The 20,757-nt window shown below is 43.2% G+C and overlaps 1 protein-coding gene across 5 annotated transcripts in view; it reads right to left on the minus strand.

Moving 5' to 3' along the window:
• STRN3 (striatin 3) overlaps positions 1 to 20,757 on the minus strand; it is a 134,435-nt gene that overhangs the window by 108,291 nt on the left and 5,387 nt on the right. The gene's annotated exons all lie outside the window — the stretch shown is intronic.

The following is a 20,757-nucleotide window of genomic DNA, read 5'->3' on the forward strand; positions in this document are numbered from 1 at the left end:
CCATAAAATGCCAAAATAGCACAAAACCCCCCCCAAATGACCCCATTTTGGAAAGTAGACACCCCAAGCTATTTACTGAGAGGCATGTTGAGTCCATGGAATATTTTATATTTTGCCAAAAGTTGCGGGAATATTACAAACTTTTTTTTTTTTTGCACAAAGTTGTCACTAAATGATATATTGCTCACACATGCTATGGGCAGAAGTCAAATTACACCCCAAAATAAATTCTGCTGCTTCTCCCGAGTACGGGGATACCACATGTGGGGGACTTTTTGGGAGCCTAGTTAACTAGCTACCTAGCGACACTAGCGACACTGATGCAGCGTTCAGAAAAATTATCGCTTAGTGACACTGGCAAAAGGGGGTGAAAGGGTTAACTAGCGGAAATCAGGGGGTTAAAACCATTATTGGGTAGTATATCGGGGTACCTAGCGCTATAAAAACCTGGCGGTGAACCTAAAAAAATAACTAGCTACCTAGCGACACTAATGCAGCGATCAGAAAAACGATCGCTTAGTGACACTGGCAAAAGGGGGTGAAAGGGTTAACTAGCGGCAATCAGGGGGTTAAAAACATTATTGGGTAGTATATCGGGGTACCTAGCGATATAAAAACCTGGCGGTGAACCTAAAAAAATAACTAGCTACCTAGCGACACATGCAGCGATCAGAAAAATGATCGCTTAGTGACACTGGCAAAAGGGGGTGAAAGGGTTAACTAGCGGCAATCAGGGGGTTAAAAACATTATTGGGTAGTATATCGGGGTACCTAGCGCTATAAAAACCTGGCGGTGAACCTAAAAAAATAACTAGCTACCTAGCGACTGTAGCGACACTAATGCAGCGATCAGAAAAACGATCGCTTAGTGACACTGGCAAAAGGGGGTGAAAGGGTTAACTCTAGGGGCAATCAGGGGGTTAAATCTTTATTGGGGGGTGATAGGGGGCTACCCTGGACCTAACACTAACTGTCCTGACAGTTTTTACTGTCACAACTGACACTGAATGCATTGATCAGTAAAGAAATGATCAATGCAATCAGTGACACTGTGACTGGGGGGGGAGGGGGGGCTTGTGTGCCTGTGTGTACCTACATGTCAGTGTAGTGTTCGTGCAGACTTACTTTTACTCTTCTCCTCGTAGTCCGGTCAAAAAGACCGCCCCGAGGAGAATGACATCACTTCCTCCTTCCTGTCTAAAAGAAGCTTCTCATTGGCCAGGAGCGATCCAGAGGGGGTGGCCGAAAACCAACGGCCATCCCCTCATCACGGAGCGCTCCTGGACCGAATCGGACCGCCGTAACCAGCGGGAGGGGGTCCGATCGGACCCCCCACCCGCTGGAAGGCAATCACGTAGATGTACGTGATTGTGCCTGCGCCATTGTGCTGACGTACATTGGCAATACGGCGGTCCTCAAGTGGTTAAAGAAAAAAAAAAGGAAGTTGAGTGAACATTCTCCCAAGGGAAAGTACTTGTGATGACAGATCACAAGTCACCACAATCGCTTTCCCAATGGTCAATGGCCAGCCCAAACTTCCTTTCTTTGCTTTTGGATTTTTAACAGGAAAAAAGGTTTTCATGAAGCACTGTCATTCATTATATATCCAGGACTGTTGATTTGAGGTCGGTACGCTACCTGTATGCATTTTTCCGGCATCAGTATTGTGGCCATAGCTTCTTAGGTTTATGATTTATTCAGTCTTATCCTTAATTTTCATGTTTTTTTTATTGTTCACGTATTTTTGTACTTAAGGGGGGAAACACACACACACACACACACACACACACACACAATCCTATATACTAGAACTGCACTATTCTAATTAAAATAAGAACAATGATTTATTGCTTAGAATAAAGATCACGATTCTCACGGAGTAACATTTTTCCCATTATACAAAAAAAAAAAAAATTGGCCTAACTGTACCGTTTTTTTTTATTCATTTTTTCCCCAAAAAAAAAAAAAAAAAAAAAAAAAAATTGTGTTTGAAAGACAGCTGCGCAAATACAGTGCGACATAAAATATTGCACAACTGCCATTTTATTCTCTAGGGGATTATTATTTTTTTGTCAGCTGTCAGAAGTGAGCAGAGAACTCTTCACTTACATAGAATCTGGAAATTATGTTGTAAGATTGGGAGGGGACTATAAAGATTAATCGTGCAGAGAGAGACACACACACACACACACACACACACAGGCATACTCCAATTTAAAGTACACAATGGGGTTTATTTACTAAAGCTGAAAAGTGCAAAATCAGACTCACTTCTGCATAGAAACCAATGAGCTTCCAGGTTGTATTACCAAAGCTTAAATAAACAAGCTGGAGTTAGAAGCTCATTTGTTTCTATGCAGAAGTGAGCCTGATTTTGCACTTTCCAGCTTTAGTAAATAAACCCCATTGTGTACTTTAAATTGGGGTATGCCTGTGCATTGTAAAATATATTATAATATATATATATAAAAACACAATCACACACACAAACCCTATAACCGCAGTTGATCTAGAACAGTGTTTGAGTTGCGGCGCACCAAAGAAAGATCTAAAAACATTTTCACGCTACACCTGAAGAGATTTAACAATTTTTGTGGTGAAGAACTGATTTATTGTTGTACACATTTATTTTAAAGTTAATATGAAGGTTGTGCCTGCTTTGGGGTGCAAATCAGATTGAAGCAAGACTTCAAAGTCAACAAACAGGACAAATGGAACGGTCTCCAAGTTCTCTCGAGATCTCGCACAAGTGTGGCGTTCTGGAAAGAACAAAATAAATGACAGAGATTGAATTTTTATAGCTGTTGCTTTAAAATTGATTTACCATTGAATTTTTTTGATATGTTCACGGTTTCAAAACGCTAGCAGTTTTAAATCTTTCAAAACTCCCACGGCACACCTGCAAATCTCACGTGTCACATCAGTGTGCCACGGCAGTTTAAGAATCACTGATCCAGAGGAGGGCAAAAAAAAAAACTCCGGGGGGGGGGGGGGGGATGTTGGGGGGATTCCTTCCTAACTTCCCCGAGTGGCCATGGGATTTTCCCTAATCACTTTTACCTATAAAAATGTTAATAACCACTTTATTTTTTATTTATTTTTTAAACAAATCCACTGAGCTCTTGAGGGAGTCTATTCCACATTTTCACAGCTCTTACTATAAAGAAACCTTTCTGTATTTGGAGATTAAATCTCTTTTCCTCCAGTCAAAGTGTAACAACATGGTTACTGCTACTGACTCAAATGATGGGTGTTCATTAATTACATCCACTGACAACGCTAGGGTTTATTGTACTAAAAGTTCCTCAGCATGTAATGCAAAAAAGAGGTGTGTTACAACCCATTCATTTTGAATGGGCTGCCTAGCTTTATGCAATGCATGAAAATGCATCCCTATTGGTGTGGCCCTCTGGAAGTGTCAAGTCTGCTCAAGACCCTCTACAATTTTCAAGTTGACCACCACTTATCTAGGCTGTAGAAATATCAGCACTGGATGGGCAAAACTAATTTATTTTTATTTTTTTAGGCAAATAAAACATGACTCAGTATTTTAATTGTATGAATTAAAAAAAGGTAAAACAAATAAATAAATCGGTGTTGCAGGATCCCCCAGCCCCCTCCCCCTTATACTTACCCGAGCCTGATCCAGCAATGTGCACGAGAGCAGCAGCTCTTGCCGCTGTGTCCCTCACTGGGCAGACTGATAGCAGCTGAGCCATTGGCTCCTGCTGCTGTCAATCAAATGCTGTGACAAGGGAGTCGGGGGCAGGGCAGAGCCACCCAGTCTGTGTCAATGCATGCAGATAGGGCAGCTCGGGAGCGAGCCTGCATGAGTGCCCCCACAGAACGCATGCTTCCTACTGGGGCACTCACTGAAGAGGAGCCTGGAGTGCTGGCAGGGGCTCCCAGTAGAGTAGGATCAGGGCTGCTCTGTGCAAAGCTATTACACAGAGCATGAAAGTATAAATAAATGGACCTTTTTCAAAAGTTGATAGAGGGACCTGACCCATTTGGCATGCAGCTACAGGGGTTGCTCTGGACCTGATAACCTCCCCAGCTTAGAGAGGGGCATTAATCTCAGAAGGAACCATGACATCATCCTTAAGAATGCTGATAAAGAGGAGTCTGTAGTAGTGTTAGATTCTGACGCATACAGAGATGAAGTGATTCGTCAGCGGTCTGATGTAAATACATACTTAAAGCTTAAAGGGGATCCCACGTCTACCTTCAAGAAAGATTTATGTGCACTTCTACATAGAGCAGTGGCAGCAGGGAATTTTTTCGGTTTGTGAGAAACAAATGTTTATCCCTGATGCTCCCATTATGCCCATCTGCCCATGTTCCATCAGCTACCATAGATACACAAAAGGGTGCAACCCAGTGTTAGGTAGACCTATAGTAGCAGGTGACAGATTACTCAATGAACGATTGGGTGCCTGGGTGGATCAGTTACAACCTTTGGTTTCAGCTCTACCTGGTTTCCTTAGGGATACTAAACAGCTTCTTTCTGATGTACAGCATTTGCAATGGGATCTGGACTTTGTTTGGATCACCTGTGACGTAGACTGTACTACTCTATTCCCCACTCCCTGGGACTCCAGGCAGTGGCCATTCTAAATCATAGTCACTATTCCTTGGTGCATCAAGAGTTCATTTTATGTTCTTTGGAGTATTTATTGATCCACAACTTTATGTTCGATGGGGACTGCCATCTCCAGAAATGTGGGCCTCGTTGCGCGCCAAATTTTCTCCCTTCCTTGCAAACCTTTACATGGGATGGTAGCCGAGGTCCCGCATTTTTTGGCATTGGCTGTCCCTATCGTTCAAGTATTACATTTTCTTGTCTCTACATAGACGATTTGATCTGCACCAAAGATGTGGGTAGCCTGAATGAATGGCTCCTATACATTCATGACAACAGTCTGAACCTTAAATTTACAGGTACTAGGGATCATAAACAGATGGAATTTTTGGACGTTGTTTTAAATAGGTGAGGGAGATAAAATATCTCCTCCAAGCTTTATAGGAGGAGGCCAGCAGGAGGCAACTCAGGCCACTCCAAGCATACCATTAAAGGCATCCCAGTTGGACAATTTTTAAGATTGAGATGTGTTTGCAGCCAGGAATCAGAAATTTTGAAAGACTCTTTGGACATGAGATCCCTGTCCTTGACAGGGCTTTTAATATAACCAGCAAGGCCAAGAGAAGTGATCTACTCTGAGATAACATCAGTAGGGATAAAAAAAAATAAAAAATAGAGATGGGAGGTAAGCAGATTTGATAAATTTATTAGCATTCCTGTTTTTTCCACTCCCTACAGCAGGGATCTTCAAACTACGGCCATCCAGCTGTTGCAGAACTACATATCCCATGAGGGATTGTAATACTCTGACATTCACAGACATGACTAGGCATGATGGGAATTGTAGTTCTGTAACATCTGGAGGGCCATAGTTTGAAGACCCCTGCCCTACAGCCTAGAGCAGTGATGGCGAACCTTGGCACCCCAGATGTTTTGGAACTACATTTCCCATGATGCTCTGGCACTCTGCAGTGTACTGGAGCATCATGGGAAATGTAGTTCCAAAACATCTGGGGTGCCAAGGTTCGCCATCACTGGCCTAGAGTCTAACAAAATTAGGAATACAAAAAATATGAAAAATATCTGCCAGTTTTATATAACGACCCTTCATATGCTCAAATTCTGTATAAGGGTATCATATCAGTGTTACGTAGAGCTCCCACCACTGTTCCCTAGCGTTTATACTAGCAGGTCTCATTGGCTTCAATTTAAGGGCTCGTTTTGTTATGAGGCCAATGGTTTCCCCAACACATTACAAGGGGATATGATTTATTCTAGTTCCTTAAACAAGGACTTTAAGGTGTCTTCTATTAATTGTAACACCAGGTTCGCGGTATATGTAGTCACTTGGAAAGTGTTCCATTCACTATGTGGGGCGTACCACCTTAAGATTGAGGGATCGGTTATATGACTGCCTGTATATTTCATAGAACGACTCCACTAACATAGCTAGGCATTGGAACCTGTGTCACGATAGAGATGTCAGCCGCCTACGCATCCACGGTGTTGAGAAAATCATGGTACCAAGAAGGGGAGGTGACAGGTTTACTGGATATTCCACCTCAATACTAGGCAACTGATTGGCCTCAATTTTGAGTGGGATATCACATATTTCCGAGTGACACTTGAGCTGCACATAGGATGCTCCATATTAGCTATGTAGATTCTGCTAGTACATTGGGCTTGAGACTGGAGTTTTCTTCTCTAGAACACTTATGTGGTCCGTTTTTTATTCTGATGGGTGCATATATACATTATTTTATATTGTCTGCTGTTAGTTGTAAAACTCCATCGGAGTTCTGTTTTACTCAGCGCTTCTGATCCTGCTATGTATTCCATTTTTGTTCTTCTTATCGTTCTTTATGCCACTATTTTCTTTTGGTTGCCTCCCCCCTTATCTTTTTGTGAAACAGTGGCTCTTTAGAACCACTTATATGCATCACTGAAGATATACCACAAGTTACCATCTTCCTCCTCTTTAGTTTTGCTTTAATATATATTCGTGTATCGTTTCATTAACAGATGCATTCGTTTTCATTTACACATGCAGTCTACCTTTTTATTGATTTAATTTGTCTGTGGAGGTTTTGTATATGCAACTGATTTATTCCATCACTCAAGTGTGGTTCACCTTTGCTGATTAAAACAGGGAGGCTGTTATGTAATCAGGACGGAGAGGAGTAGATTGATATTATAATCAGATAAATACATTCTTCCAATCAAATAGCAATAATAGTTATATTATCAATATAAAGCATTCAAATTAGAGTTTGGTTTACATTTTAGCGGGTCAGAATTAATTGAGTATCACGCACCGGCATTTATGCATGGGTGGTAGGCGTATTGGTTGTCTCCCTCATTGCATATGTTGGTGCTTGTGTATTATACATGGCATTATTTTATATAAGGGCCGGTTCACACTGCAGGCGAGGCGAGGCGACTCAGACTTGCCTCGCCGCGACCTGCCGCGGCCTCAGCGGCGACTTGCAAATGACTTCTGTATAGAAGTCAATGCAAGTCGCCCCGAGGTCGCCCAAAAGTAGTACTGGAACCTTTTTTCTGAGTCGGAGCGACTCGAGTCGCTCCTCTCAGAACGGTTCCATTGTACAGAACGGGGGCGACTTGCGAGAGCAAGGCGAGGCGAGTCGTGTCGCCTCGCCCGCTGTGTGAACCGGCTCTAACCATGCTATGTTTTGTTTGAAGCACTTGGTGTCTCTTTCTAGACTTTTTTTTATTATATATTTTGTTATGCAGACTCTCCAGTGGGGGGGGGGGGGGGGGGGGTCTCTATTGTTTAGAGGTGAACTTGTAGATTATAGATGCACACAGGTGCTTTCAACTTAATGGCACACATTTTGGCCGTTTGTCTAATTGTTTAAAGAGAGATACACACACACACTTGTATATGTAGCATTTAGCTATGACTAAGGCTGCTTTCACACTGGGGCGGTATTCAGGCGTTACAGCGCTAAAAATAGCGCCTGTGTAACGCCTGAAAAAAACCGGCCCCTTTAACTCCAGTGTGAAAGCCGGAGGGCTTTCACACTGGAGCGATGCGCTGGCAGGACGGTGAAAAAAGTCCTGCCAGCCGCATCTTTGCAGCGGTGAAGGAGCGGTGTATTCACCGCTCCTATACCGCTGCTACCCATTGAAATCAATGGGACACCGCGGCAATACCGCCGGCAAAGCGCCGCTGCAGCGGCGCTTTGCGGGCGGGTTTAACCCCTTTTCGGCCGCTAGCGGGGGTTAAAACCACCCCGCTAGCGCCCGCGCACCGCCGCTAAAACGACGGTAAAGCGCCGCTAAAAATAGCGGCGCTTTACCGCCGACGCTGCTCTCGCCCCAGTGTGAAAGCAGCCTAAGCACCATGTTCGTTGTGAAACACGACAGAAGCTGTGCAGTTAGTCTGTACCCATTTGTGATGCTTTTATATCCATTTTTTAATACAATGAACGTGAATCTTTTGGAGTGCGGCTGTCCAGCTATTTATTTCTCCTACTACTCCTGTTTCAAACAGAGCCTGCACCATGCCTGAACGTGGAGACAGCTGATTTTGTGAGAGGTAATTCCTTTGAGCTGTGAACTCCCTTATAACATGTTTATTGCTTTAATAAAAAAAGGTTAAAAAAAAAAAAAACTTTGCGTTTTTGTTGATATCGGTTCTTTTATTGCCATGTGGTGTCCCAGCTGGGGAGATTCACTGGTATTTGTCCTAGGGAGTGCTGTCAGAAAAGACAAATATAAAAAACAAAAAAAAAACAACGCACTGTAAGGGCCGGTTCACACTGCGAGGCGAGGCGAGGCGACACGGCTCGCCTCGCTCCCGCAAGTCGCCCCCATTCAGTACTATGGAACCGTTCTGAGAGGAGCGACTCGAGTCGCTCCGACTCAGAAAAAAGGTTCCTGTACTACTTCGGGGCGACTTCGGGGGCGACTTGCATTGACTTCTATGCAGAAGTCCTCTGCAAGTCGCCGCTGACCCCCCCTGCAAGTCGCGGCGAGGAAGTCGGAGACGCCTCGCCGCGGCTCGCAGTGTGAACCGGCCCTAAGGCTCCATGCACACTGAAGCTCAAAAAAGCTATTTCTGGACGCCAGATTGCTGGCAGAAAACGCTGGTTGAAAAACCTGCTTTTAACAGCGTTTTATACTAGCGTTAATGAGCGTTTTACAGCGTTAGCGTTAATGGGCGTTTTTTATAAAAATACACAGAGGACACTCCAAAAATCCCACAATGCATTGAAAAATAGAATGCTGAACACTAATGAGCGTTAATGAGCGTTTGTCGTTTTTTGCCGCTGAAAAACGGCACTTTGAACGCGAATTTCTGGCGTTCAGAAAAAAGCCCATAAACTCCACTGCTCATTAAAGCTGAAAAACGTCCATGTGTGCATGGACACATAGGCTAACAGAGTGGAGTTTATGGGCTTTTACAAAAAACGCCCAAACTCCAATAAACTGCAGTTTATCAGCTTCAGTGTGCATGGAGCCTAAGAGAAAATACAAGTTTGAGGCGTCACCAGAACAAGAGAGGAACTCTCAAATAGGGACATTTGTTCAGGTGACCGCTCTCTAAGGGCTTGTTTACACCAGATGCAGTCGAACAAGTTTTTAAAAACGCAGTATTAATGCATACACTAGAAAAATTTTAATGAGTAGTTTATACCATTGTGGTGCCGTTATGTGCGATCAAAAAGTACAACCTGGTGCATTTGTTCCAGCACATAAATGTATTCAAACAAACATGAATCCCCAGCTTACACTATGAACTGCACATTCCTGTGCAATTCACATGCAACTCCGTACAGTCCGATTTGAGCCAATTTAGCGTGTAATTGTTTCCTGTAGAGCTGCACAATTAATTGTCAAGAATAGTTATTCTCGCGATTTTATCCCGTTGCGTTCTTGACAAAAGTGTTTCACGATTCTTGCTATGCAAAGAATTCTCTCTTCTGAAGCCACAGCCCTCAAAAAGAATCACAACATACTTTAGCAGTGGAACTTAAGTATAAACATTGTAACAATCTGTCAAAGCAATAGACTGCGTAAATGAGTACAGTTTAACCACTTAAACACCAAACCTTTTTCTGATATTTGCTGGTTTCAAGTTAAAATCTTTTTTTGCCTTAGAAAACATAGAATGGGTCAACGTTAAATGCTGGTGAACTAAGTTTTTGAGCATTTATCAACGTTTGTCAGCGTTAGAGCGTTTTTACAGCTGAAAAACATCTCTCAGAACCCACTATTTTTTTTCTTTACTGCTCAAAAACACCACTGCCGATAACAGCCTATGTGTGCATGGACACATAGTATAACATGGAGAGTTTAATGACTGTACAAAAAAACAGCTGCTGTAAAAACTTCATAAAATGCCCAGTGTGCATGAGGCCTTAAAGTAATTAGCTGATGGGTTTACTTTTTCCTCCAGCACTTGGAAAGTTTAAAGCGGTAGTAAACTCGCAAATTTTTTTTTTTAAACCTGCAAAGCAAAAAGGCATAATGAGCTAGTATGCACCGCATACTAGCTCATTCTGAAATACTTACCTTAGAACGAGGCCCCGACGTCTGGCCCGATCCACGCCGAGGGAGCCGACATGCTCCCTCAGCGTTTCTTCCGGGTACTGTGGCTCCGGCGCTGTGAGTGGCATGCGCGCGGGAGATTTCATTCCGGCCGCTGCCGGATTTTCAGGCCGAGAATCCCCTTGTGCGCATGCGCTGCTGCAGTCAGCGGCGCATAACGAGGGGAATATCTCCTAAACCGCACAGATTTAGGAGATATTTTTTTTACCTACAGGTAAGCCTCATCATAGGCTTTCCTGCAGGTAAAAGTTAAAAATTCGAGTATACAACCACATGCATACTTCTGCTCCTAAACTCACGTTTTTGCAGTTTTTTTTAACCAAAGCCCCTGTGTCCATGCACACATAGGCTTTTACCAGAGTTTAAAGCGATTTGTAAAGGGTTTTTTTTGTTTTTAGTAAGGTACTAAATGTCATACTTACCTGCTCTGTGCAAGGGTTTTGCACAGAGCGGCCTCGATCCTCCTTTTCTGGGGTGTCCCAGCAGCACTCCTGGCTCCTCCTCTTCATCAGGGTGCCCCTGTGGAGAGACGCTTTCCATGGGGGTACTCGTGCAGGCGCGCTCCCGAGTCATGCTGCTGTGTCCATTGACGAGAGAGCGGGACTTGGGTGCAAGCATGCATGAGTGCCCCCATGGGAAGTAGTTTACCAGGAAAGCACTGGACAGAGGGGGAAGGGCCAGGAGTAACAGCTGCGGGTCTGAAAAGGAGGTTCGCAGAGCTCTGTGTGATTCTATTGCACAGAGCAGGTATGTATAAACGAGATAGAGAGATAGAGAGATAGATCCCACCACATGCATGCTGATGTTTCCCGAAAAGCATGCTAGCAAACCACAACACTACGATGAAAAAGTTTCGTGGACCGATGAAACAAAAGTTAAAATTCTTCAGGAAGAACAGTCAGTATGGCACAAGGGCAAAGCTTACCAACATCGAAACACCAGCCCAACAGTGAAATATGGTGGAGGGAACACCATGATTTGGGGCTTCTTTTGCTGCCTTAGAGCCAGGACCACTTGCCATTGATGGAAAAATGAATTCCCAAGAGTAAAAGTAGAACTAAAGGCAAAACATTGTTATTCATTTTGAATAGAGTACGGGAGGGTCATGACCCCTGTGAGTTAATGTACTCCCATCTGTATCCCATTGGGGAGATTTCCCTTCACTTTCTATCCCATAGCCAAAGCAGGAAGTAAAAAGAAAACCCTGCAAATTAAAGGAATCCCTTGAGGACTAGTGTCCCTATTGGAAGATTCACCCTCTTATTTTTTGTGGGGACAAACCAAATTTGGGGATTTTCTTTAGCGTTCAATGACAATGGTAAACGGAGAAAATAGAGAAACTTAAAAAAAAAAAAAAAAAAAAAAAAAAAAACTGACGGGTATTGTAATCCCTCTCCAAAATGTTTTGTCTTTAGTTGTACTTTAACAAAATATCCTACATGTCAGGGTGTCCGCCAAGCTAAAACTTGACATTGGGCAATGCAGCAGGACAATGACCTTAATCATTGAAGTAAATCTAGCACAGAATGGCTTTAGAAAAAAAGAAAATGCGCCTTTTGGAATGGTTCAGTCAAAGCCCAGACCTTAACCTCAGAGATGCCGAGGAATTACCTTAAAGAGGGATTCCGCCCAAAAAAAAAAAATATTAAAAGCCAGCAGCTATAAATACTACAGCTGCTGACTTTTAATAAAATGGACACTCACCTGTCCCGGGTTCCAGCGATGCCGGCAGCCGAGGCCGATCGACCGCTCGGGCCTCGGCTGCTGCCGCCGCCATTCGAGGTGAGGGAATCAGGAAGTAAAGCGAATCGGCTTCACCTCCTGGTTCCCTACTGCGCATGCGCGAGCTGCGCCGCGCAATAGGAAATCTCTGCGCTGTCACTGGGACCTGTGTGTGTCCCAGCAGACAGCGCGGCAGGGCAGGAAATGGCGTAGACTCCCGTGGGAGTCTATGCCCGGAAGTGGGTAAAAATACCTGTCTTTGACAGGTATCTCCACCCCCCTCCCCCCTGAAAGGTGTCAATTGTGACACCGGAGGGGGGGGGGGGGGGGGTTTCCGATCAGCGGAGGTTCCACTTTAGGGTGGAATCCCGCTTTAAGACAGCTGTACACAAAAGACATCCTACAAACGTATCCGAGCTGAAGATTTGTAAGGCTTCATGTACATAGGACATTTGAAAACCTCTTCTGAACGCTGGAACTTGACAGCTAGTAACCGATGGTTAAAAACCATCAGTTTCGCCACTTTTACATGCAGCGTTTATGAGCGTTTTGAAGCAATCATGAACGCTTGTGTTTAGAAGCATTTGACTGATAGGCAGACCTTCCCAAATGTCCACAACGCAGGAAAAAAACCTTTATACGCTGTTAAAGAGGAAGTAAACCCTAATGGGTTTACTTCCTCTTTCATTCCCTGCAAAGGTAAAGCATAATGGACTACCATGACGTCACTCCCGCCACGGGAGCCGCCACTTCGCTGTTGACCGAGGCACACTCAGTGTGCTGTAGACAGCGGTGCCTGTCTTTCGGCAAATATCACCTTCATCTAGGCTTACCTGTAGGTCAAAGTTGGTTGTAAGGGTTTACAACCACTTTAAAAGCATTTGGCTTTTAGAATGCTCTCGAACCTTTCGACCTAAAAGCAAAATTTTTGCTGAAAAAAAAAAAAAAAAAAAAAAAAGCTTCAAAAACTACTACAAGGCCCCATGTACACTGCTTCTGCTAAAGGAACTTTCAGAGGCAGTTGGACACTTTTTTCAACTGCCCCTGAACTGTTATGTGCACATGTACACAGGTTAGTTTACTGTCATTTTTAGGCAATTGCGTTTATAGGCTTTTAATTTTTGGCCATAAAAAAATGATTTAGAAGCACTTCTAAACGCAAACGCGGCATGTAAACACGGCAAAACAGACATTTTAAGCATGGGTTACGATCTGTAAAATTAAATCGTTCAGGAGAGGTTGTAAAAACGTCCCATGTAATGAAGCCTAAGAGTGTACATGAGTGTACATAACATAACATTGAGGAAAGTTCAGGGGCTGCTGAAAAAAAAAAATAAATAAAACTCCCAAATGCTCCTAAACATTCGTTTACCAGCTGCGATGTACATGAAGCCTAAAGAGGAAATGTCAAAAATTCCTCTTGAGCAGATCTGATCCAAAGCCCTCAAGAGTGCTTGCTTGAAATCATTGCTGCCAAAGATGGTTCAATTGGCTATCAATGCGGAAGGGTTCACTTTTTTTCCTTCAGCAGTGTAAATGTGTTCAATAAAAGACAAGAAAATTAGAATGGTTTGTGTGTTTTCAGTTTAAGTAAACTGTTTCTGTTGACATGACTTAGATGAGGATCAGATTGCATTTTATGGCAAATTCAAGCGGAGTTCCACCCATTTGTCAACCCCCCCACGCCCCCTCCGGTCTTCGACAAGTCTCCTATTCACACTTCCAGGAGTCTGCACCATGGGGCTTCCACCCTGCTCCTCACCCCTGTCATCAGGCCAGTAGGAAAGATGAGCAGGGCCTCGCACATGTGCAGTAGAGTTCCTGGTGTGCCCTCCCCTCTGCAAACAGCTGCAGTGCCGCCATTGCTGGACTCCAGGACAGGTAAGTGTCCCATTATTAAAAGCCAGCAGCTGCAGTATGTGTAGCTGCTGGCTTTTAATTATTTTTTTTTTTTTTTTGGCAGACCTTCACTTTAAAAGCAGAAAAACAGTTAGTTCCAAGGTGCTCACATATATTTTTTTTTTTATTTCCACTATATACTTTTTATTCCAATTTCAACCACTTAATATCAGCTTGTTGGGGAGAAAGCTGCTTACAAGAGAATAAAATGGATATTACAATTACAATACAAGATAGCATAAAAATAGGCTGTCCAGGTAATCACGTAACTAAGTATTGTTGGTACGCAATGTATGCAGTGTATTTAAACTGTAAGCATCGCATACCATCTCATTATGAAATACTTAAAGCGGAGGTCTACCCTAAAGTGGACCTCCGCTCATCGGAACCCTCCCCCCCTCCGGGGCCACAATTGCCACCTTTCAGGGGGGAGGGGGGGTGCAGATACCTGTACAGTACAGGTATTCTGCACCCACTTCCGGGATAGCTCTCTGCGGAAAGGGGCGTAGATTACGCCCCTTTCCGCAAGTGCCCCGCTGCCTGCTGGGAAACACACAGATCCCAGAGGCAGCGGGGACCATCCTTATTGCGCAGCGCGATTCGCGCATGCGCAGTAGGGAACCGGGAAATGAAGCCGAAAGGCTCCATTTCCTGATTCCCATACCCAAGATGGCGGCGGCAGCACCCGACAAGACGATCTAGAGATCGGCTTCGGGTGCCGACATCGCGGGCGCGCTGGACAGGTAAGTGTCACTATTTTAAAAGTCAGCAGCTGCAGTATTTGTAGCTGCTGGCTTTTTAAAAAAAAAAAAAAAAAGCGGAGTCCCGGCGGACTCCCGCTTTAACTTGGAATGAAGCGCCTGTACCACCTCTCAGTCACCGCTGAGGGAGCAGACATGTTCCCTAGGCGTTTCTTTCGGGTTCGTGGCTCTGGTGCTGTGGGTGACCACGATCTGGCGGAGCTCCAGAGGGTATGCGCCACTGATGTCAGCAGCTGCATGCAGGGCGAATATCTCCTAAATTGTGCAGGTTTAGGAGATATTCATTTTAACCTACAGGAAAGCCTTATTAAAAGGCTTACCTGCAGGGAAAAAAAAATAAATAAATCACAAAGCGGAGGATATAACCACTTTAAACAATGCCGTCAGTCAGGGGCCGAAGTTTACACAAATTTTAAACACAAGCAGCAATGAAGGTATATCCCAAACACAAATGATAAAACACGCGCATCCCAAAGCGAGATCTGTTAGATCTCAATTAGTATCCTTCTGCAGAATTATCAACCAATAGACCAGGGACTCATATTCGTTGGTTATTTTGGCTATGTGACTCCACAAAAGTATGGGCCACATGGCCATAATTGTTAATTAAAAGTCAAATGCATCAGTTTCAACATGTACATATCAAGTCACAACAGCTGGTTGGCACTTGACATATTTTCCTCCTTTTAGACATGACAATAGTCTCAGGAAGGAGTTTACTTTTCTTAGGCTCTTCTTGATTAGCTATTGAAAATATGGGCTGGTCATTAGCAACCACACTGCTTGTCCACCAGCTACTCAGGCCCAATTTAACATCCTGCCATACAAACACACGGAAAGAAAATACCAGGGACACAGGGATACTGGGAAGCCCATCTGTCAAGTGCAAAACCCATTTGTTTACCTGTGGCACGCTTCAATCCATTTGCATACTTGGAAAGCCAAAGCACGGGAACCCGTTTCCTTAAAGCATGAACAACAGGCACTGTGCTTGTGCTGTGTAATTTGGTCCCCATTTTTTTTTTGTGTTTTAAATGACAAACACCTGACTGATCCCGAACCTTTCAGCCCTCCCTTCTGTAAACTGACCACGGTTGATCATGGTGGCTGAGCCCTGACACCATGGTCAGTTTACTTGCTTCTGTCCTCTGCCGCTGTGCGAGAGCCGATCCCTCCTCCCCTTGTAGCACCATTCTGAGCAGTGTAAACATTACTGCTCCCAATCATTGCCAGCCCCACTGATAGTATAACCTATAGTATATACTGCATGCTGTTTTTTAAACTTCATCTTCTAAATAAATCTTATCTATTCTCCCCGATCAGCAATCACATGACCGCCCATACAGGAATGTATATGGCGGGAGAGAGCGACAGGCAGTTACGTGACCGCTGATCGGGGAGAAGAAATTAGGTATTTAGAAGATGAATTAAAAAAAAAAAAAAATGCAGTATATACACTACAGTTTATACTACCAGTGGGGCTGGCAGTCATTGTGTGCACTGCCTTAAAAACTCCTTTAACTTTATGGGTTTTTTTCTGATTTAAATCTATTGTTTTTTTGATAAACTAAAAGGGACTAGCTTTTAAGTCAACTGTCTGCCTACACAAATGCTACTTTTGATCAAAGCTGGGACTGGTTATAAAATAACGACATAAAAATCATTGTACACACTACACAGGTATATGCCTTTAAGCACCGACACTTGAAAGCATATGGGCATTTAGGAACACATGCATTGAGCACCTGAAAAATGCAAGTACCAGTGCCTAAAAGGCATATATCAACGTTCAGCATACTCTGTCAATACAGTTCTATGGGAAAAGTGATATACAACTGGGGCTCTGAGGTACCTCAAATAGAAAATGTATTTTACGATTATGGCCATACACCTGAATGCAGGAGCTCTAGGCTCTCGCTCACACTGGTGTGACTTGTCATGCATTTTGACAGGTCCAAACCACATGGCAAGTCGCACCCTATTTTTGGCACTGAAACAGTTTAAATCAGTGCGACGCTGACTCTGCGATGCCGCACAAATACAAAAAAATAAAATAAAAAAAAAAACAAACAAAAACAACTGCACTATCTTTGCTGATTTTAGCTGCGACCTGAAGTTGCACTGAGATACATGGCTTTGAAATCATGTGATTTCAAGTATAGTCGCCCAATTTTCAAATTCGGTGTGAATGGGGGCTTAAAGTGGTTGTAAACCCTTACAAACCACTTTGACCTACAGGTAAGCCTAGATTAAGGCTTACTTGTAGGTCCAAGAAATATCTCCCAAACCTATATGGTTTAGGAGATATTTGCCCGAAGACGGGCACCGCTGTCTACGGGCATGTGCGGGAGTGACGTCATCGCGGCTTCGCCGAATGACAGCGGCGGAGCTGCGAGACCCACCGAGAAGATAAATGCGGCGGACTACAGGGGACAGCGGTGACTTCGCTGGCTCCTGTGTCAGGTAAGTGACACATAATAGGCTACTATGCGATGCATAGTAGTCCATTATGCTTTGCCTTTGCAGGGAATGAAAGAGGAAGTAAACTCATCAAGGTTTACTTCCTCTTTAAAGAAGTTTAGACTTGTATTTTTGCTAACAGGCAAGTGGGTACAGGCACCGTTTTTAATGTATTGTTCTGCTACCCATCTTGCCCATGTGTACCTCACTTATGCTAGATATATATTGAACTGGGTGGTTGCCATTTTTAATTAAAGCGGACCTACACTGCATCCGAGCACTCTAAACCAAGCTTTTTAACTTTTTAAAATTCACAAGCAAACCTCCCCCATCCATCCTAGTCTTCATGCTTTATTTTGCTGAGAAATCACTTTGAAAAACACCAACTTGCGTTTCTGGCCATAGCCATCTTAAATAAAAGGCAGGTGGTTTGTGTAGCATTTACTTCCTGGAATCCATCTGCTCTTAGCTCAGGCATGCTGGCAGGAGGGTGCGCTTAGCTGAAAAAGCCCCTCCTGAAGGATGTAGGATATATATTTGCCTAGGCCTGGAAAACAGGAAGTAATCGAATAAAAATAAAAGTCAATGTTGACAGATATAAAGGGTGAAGTTCCACTTTAACTGTATAAACATTGCCAGGATAATTACTCTAAAAATTTAATTTGCCAAAAAACTAGACCAGACATGGATATTATTAGGAAAGCGAATATATATGAACAGACCATAACATTAATACTGCACCATTGAAACAACGGTTTCCAATCATTCAATTTTGAATTAGTTATATGCTAATTTTTATAACCAGAAAAACTTTACACTGATAATCCTCATGTTTTTGAAATTTGCTCATGATGAAATAAATCTGCTTGGAACTCTGAGCAACACTCTATAAGAAAATACGGTACTTTAATTGAGACAATCTAACAGAATTAGTTCTATAGAAAACAGTCACAGCACTAAACCAATGTTCCTCTAATATCACATAGAACACATAGTAAAGCCAGCATTACATGGAGTGAAATTCAGCAGGCACAGGCCAAATTATCGATCCTGGTACAGACAGTTTGTAAAGAGGTTTTGCTACAAACATTATAAAAGATTGGGTAACCATAGCATGTAATCTTGCAGCATTATTTGAACCTTGCTTGTCTCAGTGTAACCGAAACAAACATGAATGGTGATCTCATGCAAGTGACACAAAAGTTATTTTAGGGAAATGACTTTGAAACAAATTTTAGTATAGTAACAAAGAATCTCCTGGAGGAAAACAATCTGGCAGTCACTGGCTGTCCATTACTACACATACCGATCGGCAGAGTTTAGGCTGCATTCACACCCGAGTGTTTTCAGCTCATAAAACGCCCAAGCAAGCAAAATCCCATTCATTTCAATGGCACCTGTTCACATCTGAGCGTTTTGTCACCTGAACAAAAACGTGGTAAGTAGGCTCAGGTGTGAATGCAGCCTTATAATCTAAAATATTCTGGGAATAAGTGAGTCAGCTTTGAATAATATTTTTATCTCAACTTACAAATACCAAACATGGAGAATAGGCATGTAAATACGATATAGGACCACATGGACGTTTAGGCCCCATTCACACCTGAACATAGCATTTTCAGGCAGAAAATCGTGCGATTTTACCGCGATTTTGTGCAGGGCAAAAGGTCAATGTAAAAAAAGAAAAATGTCCAAATCTGCCCGATTTGAGTGACAAAAAAAAAGGGTCCAGAACTTGTTGGAGCTTCAGGCGTGGAGATGTGAACCATCTCCATTGAAAATAATAGATTGTTTTCCCCTCCAGCGTTTTGTAGCTTCAGGCTTCAAGCTACAAAACACTCAGGTGTGAATGGGGTCTTAGTGGCTCAACGGTCTGAGCATAAGATTGCCAAAATGTACCAATGACTTAAAGAGCCACAGGTGGCATACATCAGGATATATGTGGCCATACTAAAGCTGGATACACACTATACAACTTTTGTTGTTCAATTTCCTTTAGATTTACCTTCAACTATGCAGTGCAAGGGTCTGCCTGATTACATACAAATTGAAAGTGTCTAGGACCTCATATTATATGGTAAGGCCTCTCACACTGACGTCCCGTTCAGGCCCGCCTGTCAGTTTTTCAGGCGGACCTGAACGGGTGCTCCATAGAGCTCTATGGAGCGTCGGATGTCAGCGGTGACATGTCCGTCTGCGGATCGGGTGACGACGGGCACTGCGGTCCGTCGTCATCCGATCTCCCATAGGGGAGAGCGGCGCTGTGACAGGTCCGTCCCTGCGCAGTGTGCAGAGACAGACCTGTCATCTCCCTGCTCAGCGGGGATCGGCGGAGTGATCCCCGCTGAGCAAACGGATATCCACGGGGCGGATCAGAACTGATCCGCCCCGTGTGAAAGGACCCTAAATCTAAATCAATGCTTCTATACAGCATATTTTCCAAATGTATGAAGCTTGCAGTAACTAGGCCTCAGTTACCACTGTTCCAAGAATATTCCAGTCTGATTTCATGAGGTATGCGAATGACCTGCCTACACCTATAACAAGGGCATTATTCCACTTTAGTCAGAGCCACACAACTTGTTTTTCTCTACAGGCATCTCATCTGCATAGGCAGTTTATTGGTAAAGGTGAGCTAACCCTTTAACCACTTCAAAACCGCAATACAGGATATATACACATTGCAGTTTTGGGAGCGGTATACCAGGGTTATGGCTGCCTGCAGCTCTCAGCCATAACCCCGGTTTTACAATTTACAGCCATAGATTCTGTTTTTCCTAAAAGTGATCCAGCACAGCTGATTAGCAGCTGGATTGTGATAAAATTACAGTATTTCATACCAAAAAATTGCATTTGAAAAAATGCTGCACAAATACTGTGTGACAAATTGCAACAACCACCATTTTATTCTCTAGGGTCTCCGCTAATAAGATATACGTTTGGGGATTCAAAGTCATTTTCTAGCCAAAAATACAGATTTTTACAAGACGTGTCAGAAAAGGCCTGGTCTTAAAGTGGTTTAAAAAAAAATATATCACTTGAGAGAGCTTCTGCTTGGCTAGGTATTCATTAGGGTAGGTTTCTGCCCCTACTAATCATGTGGTTGCTGCAGGTAAACTTTAGGTGATTGTTATATATCTCAGGTAGCTGGGTGAGAATCCTATGAATTTAACTTTAGTCATAGCTAGACCAGTTTGTGTCCAGGTGAAACTAAATCAGCATAGGCAGTTTTTTTGGTAAAGTGAAAAGAAATATCCCAAAAGTGAGACATGTCCCATCTTAGACTCTTGTCTTAACAGGTGTCACTGCAAGTTTTCTATTCTAGTCCAGTAGCAGCATAAAATTGTGAATTATTCCAAAACGGCAATCATGGGAACAGCAGAAAACATTGGGGGTGAATCTCTCCAACAGGACACAAGGGCACTGAAAACATGACAGGGTTAACCCTTCCCCGCTTCATTGAAAACAAAAAAAAAATGTGTCCTTGCATATATCTTAAATATATAATGTATATGTATTGTTACTTTTATTATGCAAGCTAACCCAGGCGGTACCTTTTCCTAATAAATGGTATGACTAACTATAAAAGGTGACAGGAAAAAAAAAAGTATGTGGAAATAAAGTGACATATAATAGGACAAAGTGGATAAAGCATACAACTGTGCAGATACAGACCCTGAATAAATTTTCTAGTCCCAAGACTGTTCAAAGTCAAACCGAGGGATCCTAAAACAAAGCTCACCACCAGTTCCCATA

This window comes from Lithobates pipiens, unplaced genomic scaffold (assembly GCF_037356315.1).
Source record: "Lithobates pipiens isolate NorthernLeopardFrog02 unplaced genomic scaffold, aLitPip1_a1.2 Scaffold_30, whole genome shotgun sequence".
NCBI lineage: Eukaryota > Metazoa > Chordata > Amphibia > Anura > Ranidae > Lithobates > Lithobates pipiens.